Source organism: Phaethon aethereus (genome assembly GCF_964289735.1).
Source record: "Phaethon aethereus genome assembly, chromosome: 2".
Taxonomy (NCBI): domain Eukaryota; kingdom Metazoa; phylum Chordata; class Aves; order Phaethontiformes; family Phaethontidae; genus Phaethon; species Phaethon aethereus.
In genome coordinates this window covers 2,876,270-2,885,221 of record NC_138582.1, presented here as the reverse complement: position 1 = coordinate 2,885,221, position 8,952 = coordinate 2,876,270, and positions in this window count along the sequence as shown.

Here is an 8,952-nt window from a genome sequence, read left to right as displayed (position 1 = left end):
GCTACCAACAGCTGGGACCTTTAGGCTCAAATTCTCTAAAGACAGTGAGTACCAAACTCCCAGTGGGTTTATCTTAATTACAGTAAAGCCTGCCAGGGTAGGTGGCCTTGCTACACTCATGCCATTGGGAAAAGCAAGTAGAGATAGTTTAGCAAATGTGTGATCAACATGTGGGAAATCTACAACTGTTGTTGGAAATGTCTTTGAGAAGCTGGCGTGAGCCTGGTTCTTGTTTCAATTTGCATTCATAGAGGGCAATTGTGGAAATGGAAAAAAAGATACTTGTCTCTGCTTCTGTACAAAGCTGGCATTGTCTCTTCTCCAGGCACACTTCCGTGGCATAATATCAGATTTCTAGCCTCTGCTTGTGGAGGACTTGTCAAAGGAATGTCATTTAAAGAGGCCTGTAAGACCAGTTCCAGTGGATCAGCCTGTCCATCAGCCCAGCTACCCTGTCCGTGACAGCTGGTCCTCATGAACACTTAGGGTTAGAGCATAAAATGGGAAGTATAAAGAGGTAATTTCTTACATTTCCTGGGTTGGAATATACCTGATTAAATAAACGACTTTGTCAAAACAAATGGGGAATAAATTGAGTCAGTAAATGGAGAGCTAGTTAACACAGATACTGGAGTTCAGGACATGATTCATCTGATCCTGAAGCAGATTTATATAAAAGGTCAGGTGACCTACTCCTTAAAAATGCCCATATCTCTCCATTAATTATAGAGAACTTGTTTTGACATGTACAGCCTCAATTCTGTAGATAGCTACAGCTACATGGCCGGAGCCAGACTCAAGCTGGCTGGTTACTTCCTGAAGCTGGAGAAGTTCAGAGGGATTGTTCCCCTCTTGGGTACGCAACCAGTAGATGATGCCTGGGATAGCACAGCTTCATGTATTTGATCATCCCACTATTTTCTTTCTGAAGAAGCTGAAAACATTTGGGAAAAACATCTCTGATATTCTCTGGCTACTAGCCAGAATATTTTATCCCTCTTTACTGTTCAAAGATTATCCAAAGTTCTGTACTTTGGATAATCTTTGAATCTGATTCTTTTGAATTTTGGAGTTCAGATCCCTATGCACATACTCCCACATATGACTGTCACTCTGTCCCAGACATAGGAAGTTGGATATACTCTCTCTTGGTTTGGGGTTTTTTTGTTTTTTGTTTTTTTTTTCTTTGCCTATCTGTTTTGTTTGTTTGTTTGTTTGTTTTTGTTCTAGATGGAAGAAATTTTGTAACCATGCCATTTTTGGGAAGCAGAGGTCTGGGAAACTGAAAATCTCAATGATATGATAAGTTTACCATGATTCTGGAGCGAAATCTTAGAAGGACATTTTGCATAGTTGACTTCAGGCCCATCTTTGAGTTTTCGATTCTGAATTTATCCATCTGAGCTTTGAAATATCCAAAAATATAGATTCCACAACATTGCTGTGAAACCATTCCAGTATTTGTCAACCCTTATGGTGACTTTTTTTTTTTTCATAATATGTAATAGAAATTTCCATGTTTCAACACATTATTTTGTTGTGAACCTTGGAAAAGTATCTGGCCCTATCTACACTATAATCTTCTGTTAGGTAGTTTAGAAGAGTACTATTCCCTTCACCTTTTCTTTTTCAGATTGAACAAAACCGGTTATCCCGGCCTCTCCCTGTCTATCATGTGCTACATCCCCTTGACCATGTTGGTGACCTCCACTGGACTCACACAAGCATGTACATATCTTGCACTGGCAAATCCCACGCTTGATGTGGTAATCCAGGTGCAATTTACTCCATTAGAGAAGAATCCAGCTGGTCAGTGTGTGGATTTCATAGTGTTGATCACTACCCTTTGAGCTCAATGGTCCTGCCGATTTTCTACATGCCTCTTAGTCCACATATCCGGTCCATATTTCTCCAATATATCTACAAGATTATCATGGGAGACTGTTGAAAACCTTGTTAAATACAAGATAAATGACACCCACTGCTCCCTCTGTTTCCTTGGAGCTAGTCATATCTTCATAGATGGCAAACAGGTTGGTCATGCATGACTTGCCCTTGATAAATTCATTCTGGCTGTTCTTAGTCACTTTTGTCTTTCGTGTTTCCATAGTTTCCAGGAGGATTTGCTCTGTAGCCTTTCCAGAGACTGAGAGTAAGGTGACTGGCCAGTAGATGCCTAGATCCTTTTTTGCTTTTCTTTAAGCTGATTGTGGCCTTTTTCCAGACATCAGAAAATCCTTTGATTGCCTTGACCTTTCATATACGCTAGAGTGGCCTCAACATGACATTGATGAATTTGCTCACGACGCTCAGTTGCATGGTCCCGTGGACTTGTGTATATCTTATTTTGCTTAAGTGGCCTCTAATTCTGTCTTCCTCTACCATGTATACAGGGAACTGGGAGGTCTGATGGCAAAACTTTGAGTCAATTCAAAGCCAAAGAGAGCACCACTTAGAGAGAATTTATCACCTAGTATCTGGGGTAGAAGATGGAGAGACAGTTGCCCCAAATGGTAGCTTCTCTCTTATTCCGAGCAAAGTTCCTCCCATCCTTGCTGCCATCACTAAAACTGCCCCCCTGAAAAAAAAAAAACAACAACAAAACAAAGTAAAAAAATTGCATCAGTGTATGCAATAAATAAATAAAGGTACTAAAATGAAAGAGATAAGTTCCCAACCATGAAAAATAGATTGCCTGTAAGTGAGGAATGAGCTGCTCCATGAGTAAGCTGAACCACTCCAGCTATATTTCACTCTTCCCCATGAACACTGCAGAGAACAGAGCTGGGTCAGGATGTCAAGATCAGCATGTAAATGAGATGTTTGGCAGCCATGTGAGACCTAAGGAGCAGAACTGCATAAAAAACCCCAAAAAACAACAAAAAATAAACCCCTAGGCTGGATTTGTTTTGGTGGGTGACAGTCGTAGGATCAGCTGGTAGGGCCAGTTAGTGTGTCCCAGTGTGGCAACTTGAATGGGAGGAGGGATATCTGAAAGGCAATAGCTTCCCCTTGCTGCACGCGTGGGGCTGGACTTCCAGTGCTGACTGGGAGCCAAAATATTCTTTGGGATCGTACTTTTTCTGGCAGAAATGGACATGGCTTCACTGACCTCATTTGGAAAGTGCTTTATAGCAAAGGTGATTTTAGCACCTTCTGTTCTGATTGTTATCCAAATATGAGGGAATCCTTTGAATCACAGAGGTGCAGGTGGGGAAACAAAGGCTATAGCCATCCCTGTAAGTGATTTACTGAGTTAAGGCCGTTTTGCCCATAAGAAGTCCTTTCTAAGGACAGTGGAAGTTTATTTACAACAGTTCGGTCTGGAAGTATGCTAAAATGCTGTGGAGAGATTCAGGAGACTAAGCTAACACTTTGGAGATAGGCCCAGGTCCTTTTTGAGACAGGTTTTATGCATGACTTGTCTCTACATCTTCTGAGTTCCTTCTGTGAAACTTATTGCTCAGCTCCACCATGAGAGTGCATGGAACTTAGGGAAAATACCACATCCCGCAGCCTTTATGGTCCATGGGCACCCAGAAGCCTCTGTGAACTACTCAAAATAGCTCTTCTGCTGACCTAACTTTCTCTGTGAGAAGACCATGCAATTCTGGATTGTGAACACCATCCCTAGTACCTTCATTTATTTCCCTTCGAAGCATCTAACCTCTGCTCAGTGTTGGTTGTGTGATAAAATCCTACCATGGTGAGGCTGTGTGATAAAATCCTATTCTGGCAAGCATATCCCTGAAGGGAATTTTTTTTTCTTCCCCTGGAGTCTTTAAACCTCTGTGCTTGCTCACCTCTCCCCACTCATTTCAGAAGCTGAGAACTTCAGGTTATCTTTCCAGAGACTTTCAAAATGAACAGCACAAAAGTGTCATTTAATTAACAACTTGCCACCATCAGCAAGAGTTAGTTTTAGCACAGACCAATTCATTTTGGAATTGGATATTTCTGTTACAAATAAGGCAGCAGTGAGTGTGATCTACAGCGCTTGTAAATTTTACTGGTAATAATTTTTAGTATTCTTTGAAAATCAATTCCAAGTTCTATTAGTTTACTCTCCTCTTCACCCTCCCCCACCATTCAGATTTAGGTCATGGTACTGGTAATAGTTTTAATCCATTACTCGAATAATTCCAATTATCATTCCACACTTCTTTTATGACCTTTAATTTTACTGTTTGTTATTTTTTTGTAGAGCCATTGCCATGGCAAATGAAGTAAGAAAGTGGATGCTAAGGAAGTCTACCCAAGTGTGGGCAAACCCAACTTTTCCGGCTGCCTCTGTTCAGCTACCTTTCTACCTCTGTTCCATCTATCTTTCTCACCCATCCTTCTGCCTGGTCTTGACAAAGCCCCTCTCATGGAGCTGCATGGGGAGTCTGCAGGTGGAAGCAATTGTCAGGGGGAAGGATATCGGACAAGCAGAGCTCCACCTGCTCTGCTTCCTCACAACAGGAGACCAGCCATGCGTGAAGAATGATAATTACCTGTTGTAAATCAAGAAAAGTCAGTTTGATGTACTGAATTTTTATTACCCCTCTCTCTGCCTTTTTTTTTCCCATCTTCTTTTGGCAGGATTAATATTCATACATATGTATATGGAGACAGGCAGAAGAAGAAAAACTTTCTAGTATGACTGCAGGAAATTGGTTATGGTTGTTATTTATAACATGATGCTTCCAGGACCCCAGATGAGATCAGGATTATACTGCTCTATGTACTGAAGTAACCCAGAGCATTTCTAGTCTGAACAAGCAGGCCGAGGACATAGCTCTACACTTGTTTAAGTAATTGGAAACTGAGGCAAAGAGTTTTCAATATGTAAAAATGATACTACGGAGGGAATTGGTGCCTCAGCCAATAAGTGGATTCACATCTTTTTACTCCTGATCAGGACCTTCAACAACAAGATCGTTATTAAAACTGCTCCCAAAACCACTTAAAATATAACCAATGACATCCACATTAGGGACCATTTGAACAAAGTGATGCTGATAAAATTTGAAAAATCCAGTTTATGTTCTTGGGGAAATTTCTATCTTGTCCTTTGCCCAAGTCTAGCCATTATTCCAGACTCTGGCACACTTCCATGGTATCGGTAATTTTCAAAAGGTTAGCCACTCGATAGAAAGATGATGCCTGTATCTTTTTTATCTATTTAATTTAAATATGTATTTACAATAAGAGATTAGAAGGCTTTATTTTATTTGTTTTTCCAAAAGGAAAACGTGCTGCATTTGTTTCCATTCATCTCCAACCTCCCTAAACATTCCAAAGCGTGGAGCTCCTCTCTGACAATTCCACACAAGAATTTCTGCATTCCAGTGCCTATCCCAAGCACTGAAATGACTTTTTCAGAAGTCTCCAATGTCCCTTTCCAAGGCACTGCACCTTTCTCTTCACTCATCATGGACTCTTCTTGTCCTTTTTTAATTTCCATGACTGTTGTCTTCTACCCCTCTCATGGCTCCTGAGAATGATATTCCTTATCCTCTAGCTGGTTGGGGATTTTCACCAGCCTGTGGCCCTACTACTCTCATACGCCATTTTAATTGCTGTCCCTGTGTAGCTGCTTCAAGAATTTCTCTTTCATCAGATGGTCTCTTAAGGTGGGATTAATCTTCCCTGATTTTATACAGATACAAGAGATACTTCTGCATCTGAGCTATTAATGAAAATGCTTTTTGTAGTCAATGAGAATAAACAGGTACTTTTGGGACACAGTTCTTCAGACATACTTCAGAGGTCTCTCTGAGGAGGTGATGAAAATCATCCAGAAATACTTGTGTCTCTCCATCGACTGTAGGGATTCTCAATGCTTAACTGAGAGGGCGGCAGTCTGTAGTACAGATATCTTAAGTTAAATGAGATTAATGTTAAAGCTTCTGTCCAAGCTAGCAACACATGCTGTCTCCCTCTGACATCTCCTTGTGACTAACCTCAAATCAGTCTAATCACCCTGAGCCACAACTCTCCTCACTCACTGTTTTTCAGTAATGGGTATCAACATCCCACATATCCTCCAGGTCTGAAACGTGAGCATTATCGTCAGCTTGGGCTTTTCAAGTCCTCACATCACAGTATCTAAGTTCCCCTATGGCACCTCTCTTTTTCATATACACAGAGGCTACACTGCACAAGCCTGCAAGTCTCACCATGTAGCAAAAACCATGACATACCATTTGGCTCACTCCTCTTGCTCTTCACCTACCAGGACATAAACGTTGTCTATCACTGCTTGAAATAATAGGAAGATGCTGAAACACAGAGAAGAAGTGTTGAGGAGGCCAGAATCACCTGAAAAGAGTCAGGGGTTGTTAGCTGAGGTACAACACTGACCATGTGAGTTTGACCACCTCTGGATCTGAGCTGGACACCTCTATAGTGCCTTCACATTATTGTTGTTTCTTTATAGTACTCTTACAAGGCACTAGACATGTGGCAATTTAATCACAGAGAACACCCATAACTTGTCTTGAGCGCTGATTTAGCTGCTACTGTTGTTCATGGAGTATCTCCGTACCTTCTGTTTCTCACGAAGCAAAATGATTCATGGTACCTTTTGTCCGCCTCACTTCTGTAAACGCACATTGGTTCACTGCAGTATTGCTTCCCTTTCAGTTCCATACACCCTGTGTAAGTGAAAAAAAAGTTAAGTAAAACTTAAAGGTAAAAAGTAAAAAAAGTGTTATAAAAGATGCCTGTAACCTTTCAGTCAACACCATTTTCAAGAGGGGAAATTTGATACCAAAATAGGGGGCTGCAATGGAGACCATGGTTAGGTCAGAAGAAAACACTATCATCCAGTTACATGACCGTGCCACTGGGATGGATTTTAAGCCTCACCTAGTTTCTTGTGTGGCTTTCAGTTGATAAAGACAGAGTAGCATGGAGGATCTCTACCTTCTGTTGGCATGAGGGGTGGGCAGAAAGCTCCCAGGTTTCTGTTGTACAATTCCCTCACTATGAAGTTTTTGACCCAGAAAGTTCTCCAAATATCCAAATGAATATATATCAGCTCCAACTAGTAAAAGGGAGGGAAAGCCAGGCCCTAGGAGGTACAGGCCTGCAGCTGCAATCTTGGTTCATGGTGTCTCCCTGTCTCACAGGTGTCTCCATGCCTTGTTCCATATCCCTGTGCAGAAAAGTCCATCTGTTTCCTCTTAGCTCCCTCCTTCAGCTCTGCTGGCCATGTGAAATTGCTTTTAGAGCTTGCTATAGGGTGAAAGTGTTTTCCAGCTTTGTAAAACAGGAGAAAGCACAGGGAGTTTAAAGGAACAAAGAATGAGAACAAACCAACCCATTTTCATACTTGCTGTTAAATGTCTTCCAGCCTCCAGCCCTCTAGAATTAGCAAAACCTGTTAGCAGAAAGTGTGCTTGCTCTTTGACAGTTAACAGCATATTATTTAGATCGATATGACAATTCTTTTCTCCCCTTAATGATACCACTTTGAATTTATATAGTAGTTATATATATTTATATATATATGTCTGTAGTAGATCGCTAAGCTGGGTTTTGCAGGAAGCTCTTAAAGAAAGTAAATGTTGTGTTCAACAGTACTGATGTTCAGTGATCAAGTAGATCTTTGATCTCAGATCTACAGTTACCAGGTCTGCAAAGAACCCATCTGCCAAGAGAAATAGAGCATGCAAATGCTCCTCCACCTGTAACACAGATAGAGGTGATAGAATCTGCTTCCCAAGTCAGTGATCCACAGGATTTAAAAAAAAGAGAACAAAACCACGCATATGCCAACAAATATAGAAGGATTAGCAAAGCGTTAGCAAAACTGGTATTACATATTTGGAGGGGTGAGAAAAATGGAAAGGGGAAACCCAGGAAGGACGCAAAAGCAGCAGAATGAATATGTCCCAGGACAGAAATAGGCAGACAGTGCTAAGCACACAGCTCCCTGAGAACTCAGCTTTGGCTCTCAGGAGTGAAGAAACTGCTCTTTCATTGCTTCTCCCACATTTGGGAAATAGGATGCTCTTTGAAATAGTCAGGACTTTACTAAAGAAGACACTGACATCCCTTTGTTGATCTGTCACCCTCACAGAAACTGATCCACAATGCTCATATACTGGTTAGTGGAGTTTCTCCATTCCAATTTGAACTTTGGAAAAATTATGATATGGCAGGTTGTACAGTTTGTGAGTGATACAAACTAAAAGCCAGGTGTTCTGGGGCTTTTATTTTCCTGATCCAACATTAAAAAAAGAAAGTTGGGTACAGTGGAAAATGTGACTTTAGGATATAGAAGCTGCTATAGGACTTCTGGAACGTGAAAATGTCTCAAGTATATGAAACACAAATCTGTTTAGGCAACAAAGGGATCCTTGTGGTTGGTGTCTACTACAGACCACCTGGCCAAGGGGAGTCTATTGATGAAGCTTCTCACCCCAGCTACAGGAGGCATCGTGCTTGCAGGCTCTCGTCCTGCTGGGGGACTTCTACCACCCCAACATCTGCTGGAACAGTAGCACCACGAGCTGTAGGCAATCCAGGAGACTCCTGGAGTGCATGGAGGACTGAACAACTTCCTATGCCAGGTAATAGACAGCCCTACCAGAGGGGTTGCCATACTGGAGCTGTTGGTCACCAACACATGTGAGCTAATTGGTGACATCAAGATTGGAGGCAGCCTGGGCTGCAGCGATCATGCACTGGTGGGGTTTGCAGTCCTGAAGGATATGGGGTGGGTGAAGAGTAAAGTCAGGACCCTGAATTTTAGGAAAGCAAACTTCCAGCTCTTCAGGGAGTTGGTCAATAGGACCCCTCGGAAACTGCCCTCAGGGACAAGGGAGCAGAACAGAGCTGGCAGATCTTTAAGGATGCTGTCCCTACAGTGCAAGAGCTCTTGATACCCAGGTGTAATAAATCAGGAAAGGAAGGAAAGAGGCCAGCGTGGCTGAGTGGAGACCTGCTCGTCAAACTAAA